Here is a 22,084-nt window from a genome sequence, read left to right as displayed (position 1 = left end):
CGTGGGTGTCTTCTATTTTGCAGCTGCAGGCTGTGACCTTTTTTTTTTTTTTTTTTGGTTCTTTTTTTCGGAGCTGGGGACCGAACCCAGGGCCTTGCGATTCCTAGGTAAGCGCTCTACCACTGAGCTAAATCCCCAGCCAGGCTGTGACCTTTTAAAGCAGCAGCAGAGTGGCCATATTTCCCAGCAACCACACGGTGCTGCCCTGACACAGGCTCTCAATTAGCCAAAGGCCTTGATTGCTTTTTATCACCAACTAGGCTCGATGGCTCCAGGTTTATTGGTCTCTCTTGTCTCTAAACTTAAAAATAGTTTTTTGGCCGGGTGTGGAGGCACACACCTTCAATCACTTGAGAGGTGGAGGCAGGAGGATCTCTGTGAGTTTGAGGCCAGGCTGGTTTACAAAGCAAGTTCAGAATAGCCAGGGCTACACAGAGAAACCCTGTCTAATGTTGGGGTCTCATTGCATAACCTTGACTGGTCTGGAACTCACTATGTAGAGCAGGTGGCCTGAATCATACAGGGATCCTCCTGCCTTATTTGTGTGTATGGGGGGGGGGGCACACATATCACCCACATGCATGGGGGTCAGAGGACACCTTTCTAGAGTCCGTTCTCTCCTCCTAATGCGTGGGCCATAGGAACAGAACTGGAATTAAAGGCATGTGCTATTCTGCACCGTGGCTCTAAAATTTTTTAAGTTGTAGCAAATCACACATAGAGGCTGGGGATGCCACTCAGTTAAGAGAATACTTACCTAGTATGCATGAAGCCAAGTTTAATCCTTAGCACTAAATAAAACCAGGTCCAATAGTGTGAGTCTGCAATCCCACCACCTGGGAGTTGGAAACCAGAGGATTATAAAGTCAAGGCTAGCCTAGTCTACATAGTGAATGCTAGGAAAAGTTATTTACTGAGACCCTTTTCAAAAAAGAAAAAAAGAAAAAAAAAAGACATGCACTCTACCACTGAGCTCACTTTTAACCCTTTTTGAGCATACAGCATTTGGGAGGCAGAGGCAGAAGGATCTCTGAGTTTGAGACCAGCCTAGTCTGTGGTCCAGGACAGGCAGGGCTCCACAGAGAAAGACTGTCTTGGGAGTGGGTGGAGAGTGTACAGTTTGGTGACATTAAGAACCTTCACGATTCTATTGAGTTACTGCCTTCAGTTCTCTAGCCCTCTGTCATGGATCCCACACTGAAACTCCGGATTCTTTAAACAATAGCCCTTTTTCCCTCCTACCCACCCTCTGGCCACTGAGTTCCTAGTAACCATAATTTCTGGGGAAAAAAAAATGTGCTCATTTTAGGGGTTTCATGAAAGTGGGAATCACACAATGTCTGCTCTTTGTGTCTGACACATTTCACTTAATGGTATTCCGAAGGCTTGTCCACGTCACGGCACACACCAGAGGCTGAGTAATAGCCCATTGGACAGCCGTATTCTATTTCTTTATCCATTCATCTGCTGACGGGTATTCAGATTGTCTCCACTGTTGACCTCGAGTGAGTAATGTTACCGTGAATACTGATTCATGCTTGTGCGAGTATCTGCTTGATTTCCAACTTTTTGGGAAGAGGTGCATTTGAGAGTACAAGCACTCTGGCCTCCATGGTCACTGCAGGCATGTGCATGTGGTACATACAGATACACACAGGGAAAAAAATCAAACATATAAAATAAGTTAAAATGTTCTTTAAGTAAATAAATCTTTTTCTTAAAAACTCAATATTAAAAAATAAAATAAAATAAAGGGCTGGAGAGATGGCTCAGTGATTAAGAGCACTGACTGCTCTTCCAGAGGTCCTGAGTTCAATTCCCAGCAACCACATGGTGGCTCACAACCATCTGTAATGGGATCGGATGTCCTCTTCTTGTGTGTCTGAAGACAGCTGCAGTGTACTTACATATAAATAAATAAATAAATCTTTTTTAAAAACTCATTATAGGCTAGGGATGGTGACACGCACCTCTAACAGCAGAACTTGAGAGGCAGAAGCAAGTGGATCTCTGTGAGTCCAAGGCCAGCCTGGTCTACGTAGAGAGGATTCCAGGATGTCAGGGCTACGGAGAGATACTCTGTCTTTGAAGTAAAAACAAAGCACTGTAGCCTAGTGGCTCAGGCTTTAATATTTCATTGTTCTTTTGTTTCTACAAGCAAACCTGTGTGTTTGCCTCTCCTGTCAGTCTCCAACCCCAGGCCCAAGGATTTCAAAATCCACCTGACACCCACCTCTTTCCCGGAGGGCATAGGAAGAACAGAAAGCCAACTGCATCCACCTGTCAGTAAGTAAACAGTAAGCAGAGCCACGTGCCTGATGTCACCGGTTTGGTTGCCTTTGGCGCCTTGCGAAATTGGCCTGTGGGGACACCAAGATGGCTGTTTGCTAATGATTCTAGGAAGGACTGCAAGCTCAATGATATGCTATTACTTCTGACCTCTGAGGGGGCTTTTGGGAAGGGCACTGGTACTATCATGCTGAAAGAGCAGAAGGCTCGCTCACTCCACTCTTTTCACTGACGTCGGCTTCTCTCACTCAGGGCATTGAGCCTGGCTATTTCCACAGCTGCTTCCTCTAACCCTTTGTTCAGTGGGTCGCTCTTACATCTCCACTTTCAGTCACACGCCAGGCTGTCAAAGAAATGCCTGTTAGGTATGTACGTGGCTGCTCCACATGGCAGAGCATGGTTCACTATAGCATCGAGAGCTAGTATAAGGATGCTGTGTGCCCAGTGTCCCCTGCCTAGATCAGAGACAGACAGGAGTGAGCCATCCTGGTTCAACTCATACATTTTTATATTTATTTATTTGTGTGTATGTGGGGGGAAACACACATATCATCCACGCGCATGGAGATCAGAGGACAGCTTTCTAGAGGCTGTTCTTTCCTTCTATTGTGTGGGCCCCAGGAATGAAACCCAGGTCTTTAGTCCTGATGGCAAACACTGAGCCATCTCACTGGCTCCTAACTTACACGTTTTAACTTACCACCCTCCCCTTCCTTTGCCAACGCTGCCCTGGTTTCTCATGGAGGGAATTAACTTTACCAGATAATATGCCATACAGTAGAGGCACAGTGAACCCACCTTTGACTGTGGTGCCTGGTTTTTAAATGACACTTCAGGGGCTGGAGAGATGGCTCAGTGGTTAATGCCAAGGACAGGAGCTTGATTTGGTCCCCAGCACCCACATCAGTGGCTCTCCATCACCTGTAGCCCCAGCTCCAGGGAATCTGGCACTTCTGGCCTCAGTAGGCAATGGCATTCACATGCATATACCAACACACACTCACACACACACACACACACACACACTCTCTCTCTCACACACACACACACTCAGACACACACACATTCACACTCACACACACAACATTGTTGTTGCTTTTGTTGTTTTTGTTTAATTATTTACATTTACTCTTTTGAGGGGGTCTCACTGCGGAGCCTACGCTGGCCTTGAACTCCTGGCAATCCTTTTGCTTTGGCTTTCTAGAATTACGGTTTGATCCATCAGACCTACCTGCCAAGCCTTAGAAATATAGTTTTAAGTTAAAAGAAAAAAAAAAGAAAGAGAGAAAGAAGGAAAGAAAGGAGAGAAAGAAAGAAAGAGAAAAAGAAAGAAAGAAAGAAAGAAAGAAAGAAAGAAAGAAAGAAAGGAAGGAAGGGTTGGGGATTTAGCTCAGTGGTAGAGCGCTTGCCTAGGAAGCACAAGGCCCTGGGTTCAGTCCCCAGCTCCGAAAAAAAGAAAAAAGAAAAAAAAAAAAGAAAGAAAGGAAGGAAGAAGGAAAGAAAGGAAGGAAGGAAGAAGGAAAGAAAGGAAGGAAGGAAGAAAAAGAAAAGGTAAAAGTAGGCTGGAGCAATGGCTCAGCAGTTAAGAGCACTGACTGCTCTTCCAGAGTTCAATTCCCAGCAACAACATGGTGGCTCACAACCATCTGTAATGGGATCCATTTCTTCTGGTGTCTCTGAAGTGACAGCGTGCTCACATAAAATAAATAAAGAATTCGTTAAAACAAAAAAAGAGTAAATTGTGCAATTTGTCTCAAGATCTGTTTCATTGTTCAGCTTCCTCTGGGGCACTCAAATGTTCCCTGGGCTCGGGATCTAAAAGGACTTGTCAGTGCCCAGTACTGTCTCCAGCGATGACTCATTTGGAACTGGGCTTCATGCTGTAAGCAGGCCTCCTGACACATGACTGTCTGAGCACATTGCGTTCTACAGCCTTAGCTGTCTCTGTCTGGATGGTGCTGTCTATGTAACTCACTGTGGCTGTCTACAGAGTCAGCTCGAGATGCAGCTGTTAGCACTATAGGTTTCCTGTCACAGAGGATTCCGTCACACATGTTGGTACGTGCCTTTGATCACAGCGCTTGGGTAGTAGACAGAGGCAGGCAGATCTCTGAGTCCAAGGATAACTTGCTTTACAATACAGGGAGTTCCAGGCAAGCCATGAGTATGTGATGAGACCCTGTCAGAAGAAAAGGAGGAAGAGGGGAGGACTAAGAGGAAGGAAGAGGACTTCAATTTCCTCTGTGTACAGGTAAGGTGAGGCTCACATGCCACTAAGTCATACAGTCACATTTTTGCTTATTTTTTTATCTTTTAAAAGGTTATTATTTGGGCTGGAGAGATGGCTCAGTGGTTAAGGGCACCGACTGCTCTTCCCGAGGTCCTGAGTTCAAATCCCAGCAACCACATGGTGGCTCACAACCATCTGTAATGAGATCTGATGCCCTCTTCTGGTGTGTCTGAAGACAGCTACAGTGTACTCATATATATAATAAATAAATAAAATATTTTTAAAAAAAAGGTTATTATTTAATATCTGCTGTGTGCACCTGTGTGTGCACATAGAGGGCAGGAGAAGGCATCGGTGTTCCCTCCATCACGTTCCCCGATTCCTTTGAATCAGGATCTCTCCCTTAACCTACTGCTGTTCTCTCCACTAGGCTGAAAGCCAGCAAAACTGAGATGCCCTTGTGGAGATCCCACTTCCTGGGGTTACAAGGATGTGCAGGATTGGTGTGACTGCTGAAATCCACTCTGGTCTACACTATCACACAGCAAGACTGCCGGGCCATGTCTTTGGCTTCTGTCTGGTTTTGTTTGTTTGTTTTTTGTTTTTTGTTTTTTTCTTTTCTTTTTTTTTTTTTTTTTTTTTTTTGGAGCTGGGGACCGAACCCAGGGCCTTGTGCTTTCTAGGCAAGAGCTCTACCAATGAGCTAAATCCCCAACCCCTTGTTTTTTTCTTAAACAGGGACTCATGCAACCCAGGGAAGGTTGGCCTTGAGCCTTCTTGCTGCCCCTACCTCTTGCATATACCAACATGTGTGGAGACCAAGACCGAATGAAGCAAGCACTCAACCCACAGAGCTATGTCCCTGGCATGGTTTTGCTTTGTTTTTCCCTTTGCTTTGTGAGAGACACTGTAACTATCAAAGCTAGAGACCCTCAATCTACCCTGATAACAGGAACGCATGAGCTGTTTATGATTGCTGTGTTCCTCATCTGTTGACACTTTTAATCTTGACCACTTTGCTGTTGTTGTTGTTGATGATGATGCTGTTGATGTTGATGATGTTGATGTTGATGATGATGATGATGTTGGTGGTGTTGATGATGATGTTGGTGGTATTGATGTTGTTGATGATGTTGTTGATGATGATGATGTTGTTGTTGATGATGATGTCGTTGGTGTTGATGATGATGTTGATGATCATGATGTTGATGTTGATGATGATGTTGTTGTTGCTATTTTGGAGACAGGGTCTCACTATGGAACTCTGGCTGTCCTGAAAACTCACTATGTAGTCCAGGCTGGCCTTGAACTCACAAAAATCCACCTGCCTCTGCCTCCCAAGGGCTGGGATTAAAGATGTGTGCCACTACCCCCATCGACTGCATTCTTTTAAAGTTGATAATATTACAGTGCCTGTTTTACAAATGAGGAAACAGGCATAAGTCATGAAGTGGCTCCCTTTTTTTTCTTTTTTTCTTTTTTTTCGGAGCTGTGGACCGAACCCAGGGCCTTGCGCTTGCTAGGCAAGCTCTCTACCACTGAACTAAATCCCCAACCCCCTATGAAGTGGCTCCCTTAAGAACACAGTTAGTTCGTGTAAGCAATGATATCTGATCCTAGGCTCTCTATGGTTCGAGCTGCTGTGCTTTTCTGTTTCCCTGGACACCACACATGCTGCAGTTAGATGTGAGTTGGTTCTCTGGGGTGACCCTGGTTAGTTCTGGGGCCGCTGGGCCTGATACAGGAACCAGATGGGAAGGTGAGTAACTGAGCGATGCTCCCACTCCTAAACAAGGAACTCTTTTAAAAGTAGACTTACTATTATTAGTTCTGGGATTTTTTTTTTTCTTGAGACAGGGTCTCTCTACCTAGCCCTGGCTGTCCTAGAATTCTCTACATAGACTAGCCTCAGACTCAGAGATCTGCCTGTCTTTGCCTCTCCAGTGTTAGGATTAAAGACATGTGCCACCATGCCTGGCTCTTTTTATTATTTTAAGTGTGTGTGTGTGTGTGTGTGTGTGTGTGTGTGTGTTATAGGCAATTGTGAACATCCCGATGTGGGTGCTGGGAACTGAACTCTTGTTGGTCAGAACACTCTATGTAGATCAGGCTGGCCTACAATTCATAGAGATCTGCCTCCCTTTGCCTTGCCTGCCTCTTAAGTCCTGAGAGTAAAGGCGTGTGTCACTATGCTATATCCAGCTAAATGTAAATCTTTAAAAAATATATTACCTCATCCATCACCCTTTCTTTTTTTTTTAAGATTTATTTATTTATTATATATAAGTACACTTTAGCTGTCTTCAGACACACCAGAAGAGGGCATCGGATCCCATTACAGATGGTTGTAAGCCACCATGTGGTTGCTGGGACTTGAACTCAGGACCTCTGGAAGAGCAGTCAGTGCTCTTAACCACCGAGCCATCTCTCCAGCCCCCATCACCCTTTCTTAAAGATAAGATTTTGTTGTACAGCCCAGACTCAAGATCCTTGTGCCTCACTTCCCGAGCTAGGCGTACGCCACTATTGCTGATGTAACTAACAAACCACTCTTAAAATCTAGGTGTCGCCTGAAGTATCTCATGTACATGAGACAGAGGGAGGCAGATCTCTGTGAGCTAGAGGCCAGCCTGTTCTACATAGAGAGCTGAGGCCAGCCAGAACTACACAATGAGATAGTCTTTAATTAAAATAAACAAATAAATAAATAAGGAAATAAACAAACAAACAAATAAAGGTTTATTTGTTATTATTTTATGTGAATAAGTGTTTCTCCTGGATATGGGTAGAGATGTGTGAGCTCAGGACCTGCTGAGCCCAGAAGATGGTGTCAGATCCCCTGTGAGGGGAGTTGTAGACGGTAGTGAGTGATCCATCATCTGTAACTGGTGGAACTGGGAACTGAACCCAGGTTCTTGGCAAGAGCAGCCAGCGCTTTTAATTGCTGAACCGGGTTGGGGATTTAGCTCAGCGGTAGAGCACTTGCCTAGCGCAAGGCCCTGGGTTCGGTCCCCAGCTCTGGAAAAAAAAAAAAAATTAACTGCTGAACCACCTATCCAGGCCAAGGTAATGCATTTATTTGAATGTCCACTCAGCACATAAGCCTTCACATAGGCAGACAGCGAATGTGTCGTTGTTTGTTACACTTGTATAAGATACTCAATAAATAAACTGTATAGCCAGGGGACACATGCATAGGTGACTGGTGAGTTAGAAAAAAACCACACCGCACAGATGCCTGAAGTCTGGGAAGTGCTAGGGAACACACTTTAGGGAAGAGGCTTAAACCAGGCACCTGCCTAGAATGCAGACTTACCTCCCAGTTGCTAATTACCAAGGAAATACTAAATCAAACTTCACAGGGTGTGGCTTTCCCCCTGGCAGTTCACTTCAGAGTGTGTTCTCACTTCTGTGGTGGACAGACAACGCTCAGAATGATAGAGTGGGAGCCCAATCCTGGGCTAGGACAACATAGAGATAATGACATTTCGGGTAACTGCTGTGTGAGTAATTGTGCTGGCATGGCTGAGAACAAGAGCTCCCCTTTGAGCAGCGAAATGTGAGATTTTTTTTTTTTTTTTTGAGATTAAATGAAAATTCTCTCATCCTGAGTACTAACTGGAAAATTCACCATACTCTTGTAATATGCAAAATATATATTTTCTAGTTTGGTCTATTGAGCCAAACCAGCAGAAATAAACACCTCTATTCTCCTGACTTTAGCCTCTAAAATCCGTGTCTCGTTTAAAAAAAATACCCGGGTTGGGGATTTAGCTCAGTGGTAGAGCACTTGCCTAGCAAGCGCAAGGCCCTGGGTTCGGTCCCCAGCTCCGAAAAAAAAAAAAAATACTCAGGCTCTCTTGAGAATGGGAGATGTTTGGTCTGTACAGAAAATATACGAGATAAGCTAGGAACACCTTACCAAACCAGAAAGCCACTGTCAAAGCTTCTGAAAATAAAAAGGTGACACAAAGGGCTTTGAAAGCCAGTTTATAAAGCTTTCACTAGCCAAAGGTGGGACAATGCAAATTCTCATCATGAAAAAAATCACATAAATATATTGTAGTGCCAAAGTTGTTACTATGTTAAAAACAATTAGGAACAAAAGAAAACCTTACTGGGGGTTGGGGATTTAGCTCAGTGGTAGAGCCCTTGCCTAGGGAGCACAAGGCCCTGGGTTCGGTCCCCAGCTCCGAAAAAAAGAACCAAAAAAAAAAAAAAAACAAAAAAAAAAAACCTTACTGATTGCCTTTCAGGAATACTACTGAACCAATTCACTGTTTTTGTTTTGGTTTTTTTTTTAAATTTTATCTATTTGTCGTTCAAACCAATTTATGCATATAAATAAATGAGAGTCAGACTACGGTAATCTTTTTTGGCTTTGACAATTACTGTAGGGTAACCCCTAATCTACTCTCCTAACTGATAGCCTGGGTGCCTCCCCCCAGGGGTGTGCCCAGATACTGTAAGGGTCCATGATTCTCCGAAGAATACTACCCCAGACTCAAATAGTATGTAAACACAGAGTTTTATTTTTTAGAAGTCTAGCACGCTGGGGTCTCCCATTACTGAAATAGAGAGATACCCAAGTGAGACGCAGGCCTGATTTAAAGCACATTAAGGAATTCTGGGGCAGGTGACCTCTATGTTAATCTGTTGGGTCCATCTCTACAGACATTCCATTACCTAGGTGTGGAGACTAGACACTTGCTGGGGGAGATCTGGAGACTGTTACTGAGGAAGTCTGGAAACAGCTGCTGACCCATTGTCCTTGCCTCAGTACAGGTGGCAGGGCAGCTTCTGAGGCCTGAACTTGCCTGGAATCACCCAGTTCTTGGAAACCAAGATTTAGGCCTAGTCTCTTAAGCTGTCAATTTGAAGCCTGAAATCAGCCTAACCTCAATATTTGCTGTTTCTCCTGGCCGAGTGCTCATCACCCCTCCATCTCCCTTCATGGCAGCTTCCTCTCCCCTCTTCTTCCTGACTCTCCTCCAACCAGGTCACTCCAAACCCTCCTACCTCTAATCCCTCCAGTAATTGCCTCTAGTCAATTTTATTTAATCAATAGTTTTAAAATCAATGAACAAGGGGCTGGGGATTTAGCTCAGTGGTAGAGTGCTTGCCTAGGAAGCGCAAGGCCCTGGGTTCGGTCCCCAGCTCCAGAAAAAAAGAACCAAAAAAAAAAAAAAAAAATCAATGAACAAGTTTTGCACAACAAAAGCTTGCAAATATGAGAAGTTTCTCCTAGGCCTAGACCCCACCCCCCACCCCGCCCCCAGAATTCAGCATTACAATACGTAGCAACAGACCAAACCTCAACATTTGTTTGTTATTTAGGGTTTTGTTTTTTTTTTTTGTTTGTTTGTTTTTTGTTTTGGTTTTTTTAAAAAGATTTATTTATTCATTTATTATATATAAGTACACTGTAGCTGTCTTCAGATACACCAGAAGAGGGCATCGGATCTCTTTACAGATGGTTGTGAGCCACCATGTGGTTGCTGGGAATTGAACTCAGGACCTCTGGAAGAGCAGTCAGGTGCTCTTAACCGCTGAGCCATCTCTCCAGCCCAGGGTTTTGTTTTCTGAGACACTTACTCAGTGTAGCCCTGTATATTCTGGAACTCATTTTGTAGACCAGGCTGGCCTTGAACTCAGAGGTCTGCCTGACCCCGGAGGGACTAAAGGCATGTGCCACCACTCGGACTTAAATTTATTTTTTAGGGAAAGGGAATAGCATTTGAAATGTTAATTAAAAAAAAACCAATAAAATTTTTTTATAAGGCTACAAAGAAAAAAAGTTAGTTTTTAAAGGTTTCTTTATTTTTATTTTATATGTCTAAGGGGGTGGGGGACACAGAGACAGGAGCATCCCTGGAGCTCATGGACTAACCAACTTAGCAAAGGATTGCGTGTTCTTTTTCCCCCCAGAGCTGAGGACTGAACCCAGGGCCTTGCGATTGCTAGACAAGCTCTCTACCCCATATTACATGCCCTTAACCATTAAGTCATCTCTCCAGCCCTGGAATGCATTATTTAGACCAGATTGACTGGTTCAGAACCTGCACTAATCTTTCTTCCTCTGCTCCTTGACTGCTAGTGATTACAGCTGTACACCACTGGGCCCAAATCTTTCAATCTACATTTTTTTAAAAAGATTTGTTTATTTAATGAGTGCATTATCGCTGTCTTCAAGCACACCATTGAAGAGGGCATCAGATCCTATTACAGATGGTTGTGAGCCACCATGTGGTTGCTGAGAATTGAACTCAGGACCTCCGGAAGAGCAGTCAGTGTTCTTAACCACTGAGCTATCTCTCCAGCCCTCAATCTACTTTAAAACAAAACAAAGCAAAACAAAATGAAAAAACCTCAGTGTCTTATGTAGCTCAAACTGCCTTCAACTTGTGATCCTCCTGCCTCTGCTTCCTGAGAGCAGAACTCCAGACACCGGCTACCATGCTTGGTTTATGAGTGCTCAGGATTGAACCTGGGCTCCTGTGAGTGTTCTGTAAGTGCTCTGCCAAGCTACATCCCCTCCCACTTATGGGCGCAACAAAAATTATCTTCAGCTAAAAGCAGCTGGGGGAAAAAAAAAAGAACCAAAAAAAAAATATTTGGGGCTGGGGATTTAGCTCAGTGGTAGAGCGCTTGCCTAGGAAGCACAAGGCCCTGGGTTCGGTCCCCAGCCCCGGAAAAAAAGAACCAAAAAAAAAAAAAAAGAACCAAAAAAAAAGCATCTGGGGGTTGGGGATTTGGCTCAGTGGTAGAGCGCTTGCCTAGGAAGCTCAAGGTCCTGGGTTCGGTCCCCAGCCCCGAAAAAAAGAAAAAAAGAAAAAAAAAAGCATCTGATATTGGCAAAGATTTGGAGAGTTACTCTCTCTCTCTCTCTCTCTCTCTCTCTCTCTCTCTCTCTCTCTCTCATGACACTTTATAAGTGAGCGTTGCTGGGAATTGAACCTATATCCTTGCTCATGCTAGGCAAGCCCTGTACCACTGAGCTATAGCCTCACTCCTCATTCACCTTTTAGTTTGAAACAGGAGGGTCTTGTAACCCGCTTGGCAGGATAGGATATTTTAATTTAAAAAAGGTTTTTATTTTGAATTGTGGAGATATATATATATATAGTGTTGTGTGTGAGCATGGTGTTCACAGAGCGGGTATCAGATCCCGATCCCGTGGAGCTAGAGTTTTAGGTAGTTGTGGGTTCCCTGATGTAGATGCTGGTAAAGGACCTCAGGTACTCTGCAAGAGCAGTGCACACCTCTCTAGCCTCCAGGAGATGGGGTATTTTAAGGAGAAACTGTAACAGTGGAACCCCAGAGAATGATATCATCCAGGCTAGAAGAAGAGAAAGGCTTAATTCCTGTGCCCACTAGAAAGAACACTTGTCTCCCAGAATGGGATTTTACTCAGTTCTGACAACTGTCAGCTTGTAAGACACCCTGGAACCAGGACAACGATGGGTCAGTGGAGGGCAGGACCCCTGGACCAGAGCTGCTTAGTTTTACATGCCTCTTTTCCTTTATTGAAGTTTAAATCTCTTGTCAATGCCTGAAGAGACCTTGAGGGTCACTGGATCCTGTCCCTCTTCCTAATGTGGTCACTTTGAATAGACCTTTCCCTGAAGTGTTCTAGTGCTGCATCTTTAATTGTCATATTGGATGGGGCGGCTGAACCTAGCGCATTAGAGCTGTCCAGGCTTTGACACTAAACATGGACTTGTCCTGCCTCAGCCTCCAGAGAACTGGAACTACAAGCCCGAATTCCTTGTACATACTTATACACTTCTCATCACTGTTGATGAAAGTACAGATTGGTCTAGCTTTGGGGGAGGCAGGGAGGGAGCGCAATTTATCAATGTCTGTCCAAATGTCACAGTACATATTCTTTGACATGAGTTCTTCTTTGGGACATGTAACCTAAAATTATATGAGAATCCTGACAACGTTCTCTTTGTCATAGGGAACCAACAACAACTCCAATGTCTACAGACAGTGGAGATTGTAGTCAATCTCAGTACTAGGAGGGAGAAGCAAATATCTGTTAGTACCTGTCAATAAGGGACAGTAAATAAAGCAAGGTCCATCCACACCACAGAATTCCCAGTTACAAGAGGACTTTCCCCACCCATATGACATAATGAGAAATAAATATTTGCTCTCCTCAGGTGTGACATAGAATCCCGAGAATCCTTCGAATTCACTGAGCAATGTATGTTAATGAGATGACTTCTGGCTAGTTAGCTTCTGGATCAGGTCTGGTGGCCAGAAGAACCTCGCAGGCAATTAGGGCTTTAGAAGTGTCAGAACTCTAAAGCCTCAACCAGTCATGACCACATCATGTAGTTTTCATGAAAATTCCCAAAGAAGTCCAAAGAGTTTCTGGGTTGTTAAACACATGTAAGAGGGTGACATTTCGATCCCATGGCGACAGAAGATATGGTCCTCACAGACTTTGTCCTAGGATCCTCTTTATCTAGTGGTTATATTCCTTCAAATGTAGTGTAATTGAGACTATTGTGTTTTTCCGTGAGCCATTCTAGTGAATTATCCAACCAGAGGAGGAGAGCTGTGTGGGGAGAGCTGTGTGGGGAGGGCTGCTGGGCAGAACTGTGAAGGGAATGGGGACACACCATTTGCATCTGGTTTCTGAACGTATCAAAGACCAAGGCTGGTCATAGATATCTGTAACCCCAAGCTGAGGTGGGAAGACTGAATTTCAGGCTAATCTGGAGGAGGAGGGAAAGAAGGAGGAAAAAGAGGGAGTGAAGAAGGAAAGGTATGGGGGGAGGAAAGATGGAAGGAAGGTGGGAAGAGGAAGGAAGGAAAGAGAGAGAGGTGGGGGGCAAAGGTCAAGATATAGCATATGGGTTCATACACACATGCATGCATACATAGGTGTGTGCGTTTTGTTTTCTTGTTTTTTTCATCTTTATTAAATTGGGTATTTCTTATTTACATTTCAAAGGTTATTCCCTGTTGTTGTAAAAATATATAAAATATAAATGGTATAGTTGTCTTTTACCTCGCTAGGTCCACAACCCAATGCCCCAAGATATCTGCTAGATATCTTGGCGGAAACACATCCCGACTCCTCGGCGGCCCAGAGTCTCCTGCAGCCGCACACTTTCCTACACTCAAACCCTCACATAAAAGAACACACAACACAATAATCTTTGACCCAATTGATAAGATATAATTGCCCACTTAAACATACAAAGCCCGGTACCATCCATCCCTTAGGAACATTAATAACAACCTGTAAATACACAGAGCAGAATCTTTTCTTTTCTTTTTTTTTTTTCGGAGCTGGGGATCGAACCCAGGGCCTTGCGCTTGCTAGGCAAGTGTTCTACCACTGAGCTAAATCCCCAACCCCCACAGAGCAGAATCTTAACATCACCTGCCATGGCTTCTCACCCTCTTCTCTTCCTGTCTCTTCTCTCTCTCTCTTCTAGACTCCTCCTCTTCCTTCAAACATCTCTCCCGCCCATCCTTCCTTCTCCTCCAATGACAGGCATCCTTCTATCCTGTACCTGCCCCTCACCTGTACTTTACAAATTCAATGGGGAGGTGGTTCTGGTGAAGTCAACGGAGTTCTGAGTAGTGACTAGGCAGCTGTCCTAGGGGCAGTGGAATTAGCATCAAAATACAGATAACTTCAGGGCAAACCACAACAATTCCCTTTCCTTGTTTCCAGGCCTACATCCCCCTAGTCCCTCCCCCTCCTCTTCTATATGGGTGTTCCCCTCCCCATTGTCTCCCCATTACCGCCCTCCCCCCAACAATCCCGTTCACTAGGGTCCAGCCTTGGCAGGACCAAGGGCTTCCCCTTCCATTGGTGCTCTTACTAGGCTATTCATTGCTACCTATGCAGTTGGAGCCCAGGGTCAGTCCATGTATAGTCTTTGGGTAGTGGCTTAGTCCCTGGAGGTTTTTTGTGTTTTGTTTTTTGGAGATAGAGTTTCTCTGTGTAGCCCTGAATATCCTGAAACTCACTCTGTAGGCCAGGCTGGAGACAAACTCAGAGATCTGCCTGCCTCTGCCTCTGGAGTGCTGAGATTAAAGGCATGCACCACCACCGCCTGGCTGCCAAAAGAGCTTTTTTTTTTTTAAAAAAAAAAAAAAAAAAAAAAAAAAAAGGGTATAGTGGCACATGCCTTCAATTCCAGCAATCTGGAGGTTGAGGCAGGAGGATCACCATGTGGTTGAGGCTAACCTGAGCTCTAGAGTGAGATCCTGTTTCAAAAAAGAAAAAAGAAAATAAAAAAGGGATATAGCAGATTACATAGTTGGAACCCTACGATGACATTTTTGTAATCAGCATGCCTCCTGGAGCATAGGGGCAGAGCCTAGTGAAACACTACAGGATCCCCAGACAGAATCATAGTCCTCGCTTTCGTGGTTTGTTTGTTTTGAGGCAAGGTCTCCCAATGTGGCCCTGGCTGTCCTGCTATGTAGATCAGACCGGCCTCAGACCCTTATTTATTTTAAGGAAATTATAAGTAAGGTGTATTTTAAGGCGCACTGTTTAGAGTTCGGAACTTGAAGGGAGTCCTAACACAAAAACCTCAAGGTTTCAGACGTTCCGGAGCTGAGTAAGCACAGCTCATCTGTTGTTTCTAACGTCCCTGTCTGAGGCGTCTTCAGGAAAACAGCGCTACCGCTGTAGACGGTTTAGGCATTGGCACTTATATTGAAGTTGAAAAGGAAAACTCTCAGTTGAAAAGGAAAACTAGGCCCCAGGAAAGGATATGGTTTCCTCTCATGTCTCCTTACCTTCTTATTATTTTCAACCTTTCTACTTAATCTCATAATTAGCTTTCTCATCTATGTCTGGAGAAGCCTCACCTAGAGAACCAAAGCTGATAGGAGGGGCCTTTATCTGTGTCCACTTCTTCAGCAGCGATCCGGGCTCAGCCCAGCTAAGCTCCTCCTTCCATGTTTCCATTGCGTTCCTCTTCCCAGACCTTCATGGATAACCATGGCTGAAGCGAGGCCAAAAGCAGTTCGCACTGGCTGATAGCTGCAGTTTGTGTTTCCGTACTGGCTAGTTGTCTAAAGGTTGCCAGCAGTGCCTCTCACTCTGTCTACTGACATGTGGGAGTTTAAGAGTGAGGCAGGCAGAAAGGGTTCAGTGGGTAAAAGCCCTTGCAGGGAAACCTGATAATCTGAGTTGGATCCTCAGGACCCACATGGTGGGAGAAGAGAAACAACTCCAGCAAATTGTCTTTTGATCTACACACACACACACACACACACACACACACACACACACCAACCACAGTAATTAAAAAATATTGTGAGATCCAAAGCACCTAAGTGAGTACAAATAATCCATTTGTTTACTCTTCCATTCAGACATGAATGAGAGGTCTTGTTCACATCTTGTAGGGGCCTGGGGGGCAGCTGGAGGAATAAGAGGTGTTAGCTGGCCATAGGCACCTGATCCTTTATCCTCTGTAGGCTTGAGACTTGAGGACCAGAGGTTTGAGGAGCAGTGGATTTGAGGAACCAGAGAATCAACACAATTGGGACCAAGGTACCCTCTGTCATGCCTAACTTGATCAAGGAAAGGAGAGGTTCTAGAGAGAAAGTTATGGGGTGTTTGGGTTTCTTACTTACTGTCCTCTTGCTATGAAAAGAAAACTGTGGCTAAGGCACCTCTTATAAAAGAAAACATTTAATTGGGGCTTGAGTACAGTTTCGGAGGGTTAGTCTATTATCATGGCAGGAAGCATAGCTGCAGGCATGGGGCCCGAGAAGGAGAGGCAAGCTTTACATGCTGGTTTGTAGGCAACAGGCAGAACTAGGGGGTGGGGATGGGGAAGAGCCAGGAACATTTATTAACCAATGACTCTTTTCTTTTTTTAAGATTTATTTATTTCATGTATATGAGTACACTGTAGCTGTCTTCAGACACACCAGAAGAGAGCCTCAGATCCCATTACAGATGGTTGTGAGCCACCATGTGGTTGCTGTGAATTGAACTGAGGACCTCTGGAAGAGCAGTCAGTGCTCTTAACCACTGAGTCATCTCTCCAGCCCAAATGCCTATTTCATAAAAACTTCCCCATAGAAATTTCTAGCTGGACAGCTCTTGAGAACTTAATAATTTTAAGAAAAAAGCGAGGGCAGGGAACATAGCCATGTCAGCAATGCCTTTAATCCCAGGGCTCGGTCTGGGACATGTTTTTGTTTTCTATTACAACTATTGAGCCCACCAAGGGCCAGCATATTGCAGAAGTCTCCCCCAGTTAGTAAAACTTTCATGTAAATCTTTTATTTCCCCTGTCCGTAAAACTCTCTTTTAGACATCACCCCCTCCACTCCCTGAATTCCAGAAACTTGATGGCTTGGAGCTGTGGCTCCTTCCCCTTCCTTCATTTTCTTTTAAAATTAGCCACTCTGGAAAGACTGTGAAGTTGGTCTCTAGCTAATGGGGGAAAAGTCAGCAACCATGGGGGATGAAAACCAAGTGAACTTCCCACCCCAGCGTGCTCTCATTTATGCAAAAAGAAATGGTCTTACGTAGTTACTTTCATTTTGTCACTGTGTTCTGTTTTGTAAAAATATAAAAAAGTATTGTTGTCTTTTTTTTTTATCTGTAAACAAGAATAAATTTAATTTCTTTTAAAGATTTAATGATATACAAAACATATATGGTATAGTATCTTTAAGTAATACACCTTTTCTCTCCACATCAACTTTTATTGTTGTCTTTTTATCCTGATAGGTTCGCCCATAGTGCCCCAAGATATTTGCTAGATATCTTGGTGAAAAGACATCCCAACTCCTCAGCAGCCCAGTGTCTCCTGCCACTGCACACTTTCCTACACTCAAACCATCACGTAAAAGAACACACAACACAATAATCTTAGATCCAATTGGTAAGATATAATTGCCCACCTAAACATACAAAGCCCAGTACCATCCATCCCTTAAGAACATTGATAACGGGGCTGGAGAGATGGCTCAGTGACTGACTGCTCTTCCCAAGGTCCTGAGTTCAAATCCTAGCAACCACATGGTGGCTCACAACCATCTGTATTGAGATCTGATGCCCTCTTCTGGTGTGTCTGAAGACAGCTACAGTGTACTCATATATAATAAAATAAATAAAATTAAAAAAAAAAGAACATTGATAACAACCTGTAAATATACAGAGCGGAATCTTAACATCAGCCTCCATTGTCCTGCCACGGCTTCTCTCTCTCCCTCCTGTCCCCCTTCCTTTTCGTCCCAGTCTCCTCCTCTTCCTTCAAACTTCTCTCCCATCCATCCTTCCTTCTCCTCCAATGACAGGCCTCCTTCTATCCTGTACCTGCCCCTCACCTGTACTTTACAAATTCAATGGGGAGGTTTTGGTGAAGTCACCTGAATCCTGAGTAAGTGACTAGGCAGCTGTCCTTCTGGCAGCGGAATTAGCATCAAAATACAGATTACTCCAGGGCAAACCACAACTGCATTCCTTTCCATAATACCGAGATTGTTCTTTGTTTCAAATATCTGAAGGCAGAGGCTGGAGGATCTCTGGGAGTTCAAAGACAGGCTGCACTACAGAGTGAGTTTCAGACAGGACAGGCCTACATAGTGGGATCCAGTCTCAAACAGAAGAAAATAACCCCCAGCCCCAGTCCCCGCACCACAGCACACACACAGAATGTGGTGGAGGTTCACATTTGAGGAGAGGACATCACAGTGGCTGTTCACAACAGCTGCAGCAAAGACTCCCAGATAGATCAAGAGGAGGTGACATGGGACATAAAAACATCTGCCACAGAGAAGCATTCAGGTTGTGAAGTCTGAATTGGTGCAACAAGCAGAAGGCATTCAGGAAATGACATTGGGAGAACAAGCTGGCTTTAGAGTATACACAGGAAAGGATCTGGTGTACCAGGTTAGAAGGTTTAAATCTCCTTTGCCTGGCCACAGGGCCTCCCGGGTGCTCAGCACATCTTCCCCGGGAAAAGGAATGGAAGTGATGAATGCATCTGGACTTCCATACTGCAAGGCTGCTGGGTTTCAGAACCCAGCAGACTTGCTAGCTATGTGACCTCTCACCTCTGTGACCTCCCCTTCCCACCTCTGTCTCTGAGACAGCAACCATAACTCCTTCTTTATAGATCGGCTGTGAGGAATTAGATAAGATCAAAGCTGTGTGTCAACTAGAAATGTAGACCTAATAAACGTTAGCTATCCTGCACCTGTTCCCAGGATCACCAGGTAACAAGGCTGAACTACTCACCAACTAGAGACAATGAAGGCTGCTCCTGGGATCTGTTTACGGAAGATGTATGCTGCAATTCCCAGCTATATGGGTCCTAGTGGGAAAAATTAGAGGTTTCAGTAACAACTTCCTTGAGCCAAAAGGAAATCATAGCACTGCTTTAATTAAAGGACAGAGCTGAAAGTGTCCTCTCTGGGAGTTCAGGCATTCAGAAATTGATGTTTATAATAACTTACAGTTTTTCTCTGTCCTCTGTTTCAGCATACTTGGTGCAAGATCTTTGGATCAATAGCCTATTGACTGGGGTCATCCATCACTACAGGAGTCTTAACAAAGGCTGTGATGCCTATAGATTCTGATGGAAATGTCTCTGACCAGGTTGCTTGTAGGGATGGGGAGTGCCTCAACCTTCCCAGGAGACAACATAGATTGTACTAGCCTCTGAGGCTTTAGGATATGGAGCTAAGGTGAGAAAGAATGTCATTCCAACTAGGGATTATAAACTTAGTTTATTTTGAAAGATATTCAGGCCTTTAATCCCAGCATTCAGGAGGTAGAGGCAGGCAGATCTCTGAGGCCAGCCTGGTCTACAGAGTGAGTTCCAGGACAGCTAGTGCTGTTAGACAGAGAGAGCCTGTCTCAAGCCAAAACAAGATCTTCAGTTCTCTGTAATAGTCTCACAGGAAGACAAATGCCACGACAATCCATGCTAATCACCCGCTAAATCAGAAAAAAAAAGAAAACAGATGGAAGAAGGGACAGGAATAAAACCAGGAAACACAGACTTTGACGAGGAAGAAAATTCCAGAGTTGTAAGCCTCTGGGGAAATCACATTTGGCCCAGTTCTGAAGGATGCAAAAAATTAGTCATGCAGGAACAGAAAAGCATGTGTGTGTGCATGTGCCTGCATTTGTGTGTGCGTGTGTGTGTGTGTGTGTGTGTGTGTGTAGGTGTGCATGCATATGTATGTGTGTGCATGTGTGTGCGTGCATTCTGGCTGATCATTCCTTTCTTCACTCTTTCCCCTTCAACAATGATCAGCCATGTCTATGTCGAGCTAAGTAAGAAGTAACACAACATTGAAGAGAAACCTCCGTCCTTGTGTGCTTTTTCAGAGGAAGCACAAGGAGTCACTAATTGTAATGGGCTGTAGGAAGTCAAAGGCAGCCAGTCCAGGATCCAGTGGGGATGCAAACACGCTGGAGAAGATCTGGAGAGAGCTTCACAGAGCTGAACATCTTGAGCTTCAGAGAGTGTCTGTGTGTGTGGGTTTAAGGGGGAAAAACACCCAGAAAATAACTTTTATGGTGGGGGGAGGCTGACTTTGTTTTTAAGGAAGCTTTGGGGACAAAGAGTTGTAATTGAGCTTTTTTTTTTAAGATTTATTTATTTATTGTATATGAGTACACTGTAGCTGTCTTCAGACACACCAGAAGAGGGCATCAGAAAAAATATATACATACACACACACACACACACAATACACACACACCACACAATACACACACACCACACAATACATACACGCCACACAATACATACACACCACACAACGCACACGCGTGACAAATATCAGAAAAATATATACACACACACAATACACACACACCACACAATACATACACGCCACACAATACATACACACCACACAATACATACACGCCACACAATACATACACACCACACAACGCACACGCGTGACAAATATCAGAAAAATATATACACACACACAATACACACACACCACACAATACATACACGCCACACAATACATACACACCACACAATACATACACGCCACACAATACATACACACCACACAACGCACACGCGTGACAAATATCAGAAAAATATATACACACACACAATACACACACACCACACAATACATACACGCCACACAATACATACACACCACACAATACATACACGCCACACAATACATACACACCACACAATACATACACGCCACACAATACATACACACCACACAACGCACCAGAAAAAATATACACACACACACACACACAATACACACACACCACACAATACATACACACCACACAACGCACACACGTGACAAATGTTTCTCAGTACCTGGAAGTACGAATCGAAGAGGACTGAAAGGATAGCTGGACGGCCTATGCCCCAGGTGATCAGGAGATAGGTGAGTGGCAGGAGGCTGGAAAAGAAGTTCCTTCTGCTTTTGGCATCAGTTCCTAAAGGGAGAGATGAAAGGAAGACTTCCAGCTCAGTTCTGGGGTCACTTTGCCTCTGAATAGTATCAGTTTCCTCATCTTTGAAATGAAGGAACCCATGAATCACTGATAAGGTCTCTGCTCTCCAGCAAGCACGAGACAGGGTGTATCAGGACATCTTTGCAGTTGTAAACCTCACCAGAGAGGGTGACCCTAGAGTACCCACGTGGTCCACTCGTGCCTTCCTCCAGCTGCTGTTTTTGTTCCCCACCTTTAAGGGCATTGTCTGAGGCCACAAAGAGATGGTGGAGTGGAAGGCCATCTACTAGACCTAGGCCTCTGCAACTATGGCTTGGCTCAAGTCAGTCATGAGTGCCCTCAGCTTTGAGGTCACAGGACCATCACAATTTCCCTTCCGGAAAAATTTCTAGGGAGCAATGAAGAGAACATTTTAAGGTACCCAAACACCAAAGTCTTATCCCCAGTTTTGGGCTGCGTTCCTGTATGATCTTGAATAAGTTAGTCCAAGGCGATGAATAAATCCCAGCTCTGGGAAGCCCAAAGGAACTTTCCACATTGCCTTTCCCGCCTCTTTTTTTCCTTGGTCCCGGTGCCTCCTGACCAAGGGAGGGTCTTGGAGAGCTTGGCGAAGCTGGGTTGGGGTAGGGGTGTGGCGGGAGGCCTTGGTTGGGACCCAGAGCGCTCCGCGCGCTCCCTGGCCCCAGTTACTGCTTCATCGTGGCCGCGCGCTTGGGTGCAGGGAGGGGGCGCGGATCGCGCGCGGCGGCTGGAGCTGCGCAACAGGACTAGCCCGGAGGGTGTAAGCCCGCCGAGCTGTGGGCAGTGCCTGCGTCTCTGAGGTGGGCAGCCCGGTCGGTCCTCTCTGCAGTGGCCCTGACCCAGGTGCCCGCGCGGCTCCGAGGCGCGCTCGCAGGCTCTGGCCCTGCGCCACCGAGGCTCCGCCCCCGTCGCTGCTCTCCGCGCGCCCGAGACCACCGAGCCAAGCCGCGTAGCTGCGGACCGCGGTCTCGGCGCTAGCGGCCCGGGCTCCCGCCCCCGCAGCCCTGCGGCTGCTTACGTCAGGTAGGCGAAACCCAGAGAAGAAGAGGAAAAAAAAGGCACGAGGGCGGAAGGGG

The 22,084-nt window shown here is 45.0% G+C and overlaps 1 protein-coding gene and 1 long non-coding RNA gene across 3 annotated transcripts in view; one reads left to right on the top strand and one right to left on the bottom strand.

Annotated features, from left to right (window-relative positions):
* Positions 1-4,039: 4,039 nt before the first annotated feature.
* On the bottom strand, positions 4,040-22,005 carry LOC120095144 (uncharacterized). The gene is made up of 4 exons (XR_015631816.1): positions 21,409-22,005; positions 20,848-20,969; positions 18,768-18,843; positions 4,040-4,468 (listed from the first exon to the last, which is right to left on the bottom strand). It is a non-coding gene; the product is annotated as an uncharacterized LOC120095144 (long non-coding RNA).
* Positions 21,929-22,084, top strand: part of Abr (ABR activator of RhoGEF and GTPase) — a 199,111-nt gene continuing 198,955 nt past the window's right edge. For both annotated transcript variants that reach the window (XM_087570573.1, XM_087570574.1), the window contains exon 1: positions 21,929-22,031. The gene's annotated coding sequence lies outside the window, so the exon portion shown is untranslated. The remainder of the gene's footprint in view (positions 22,032-22,084) is intronic.

The sequence above is a fragment of the Rattus norvegicus genome, chromosome 10, assembly GCF_021556685.1.
Source record: "Rattus norvegicus strain SHRSP/BbbUtx chromosome 10, alternate assembly SHRSP_T2T, whole genome shotgun sequence".
Lineage (NCBI taxonomy): Eukaryota > Metazoa > Chordata > Mammalia > Rodentia > Muridae > Rattus > Rattus norvegicus.
Note: the sequence above shows the minus strand (reverse complement) of the source record. Positions and strands in the feature narration are given on the sequence as shown.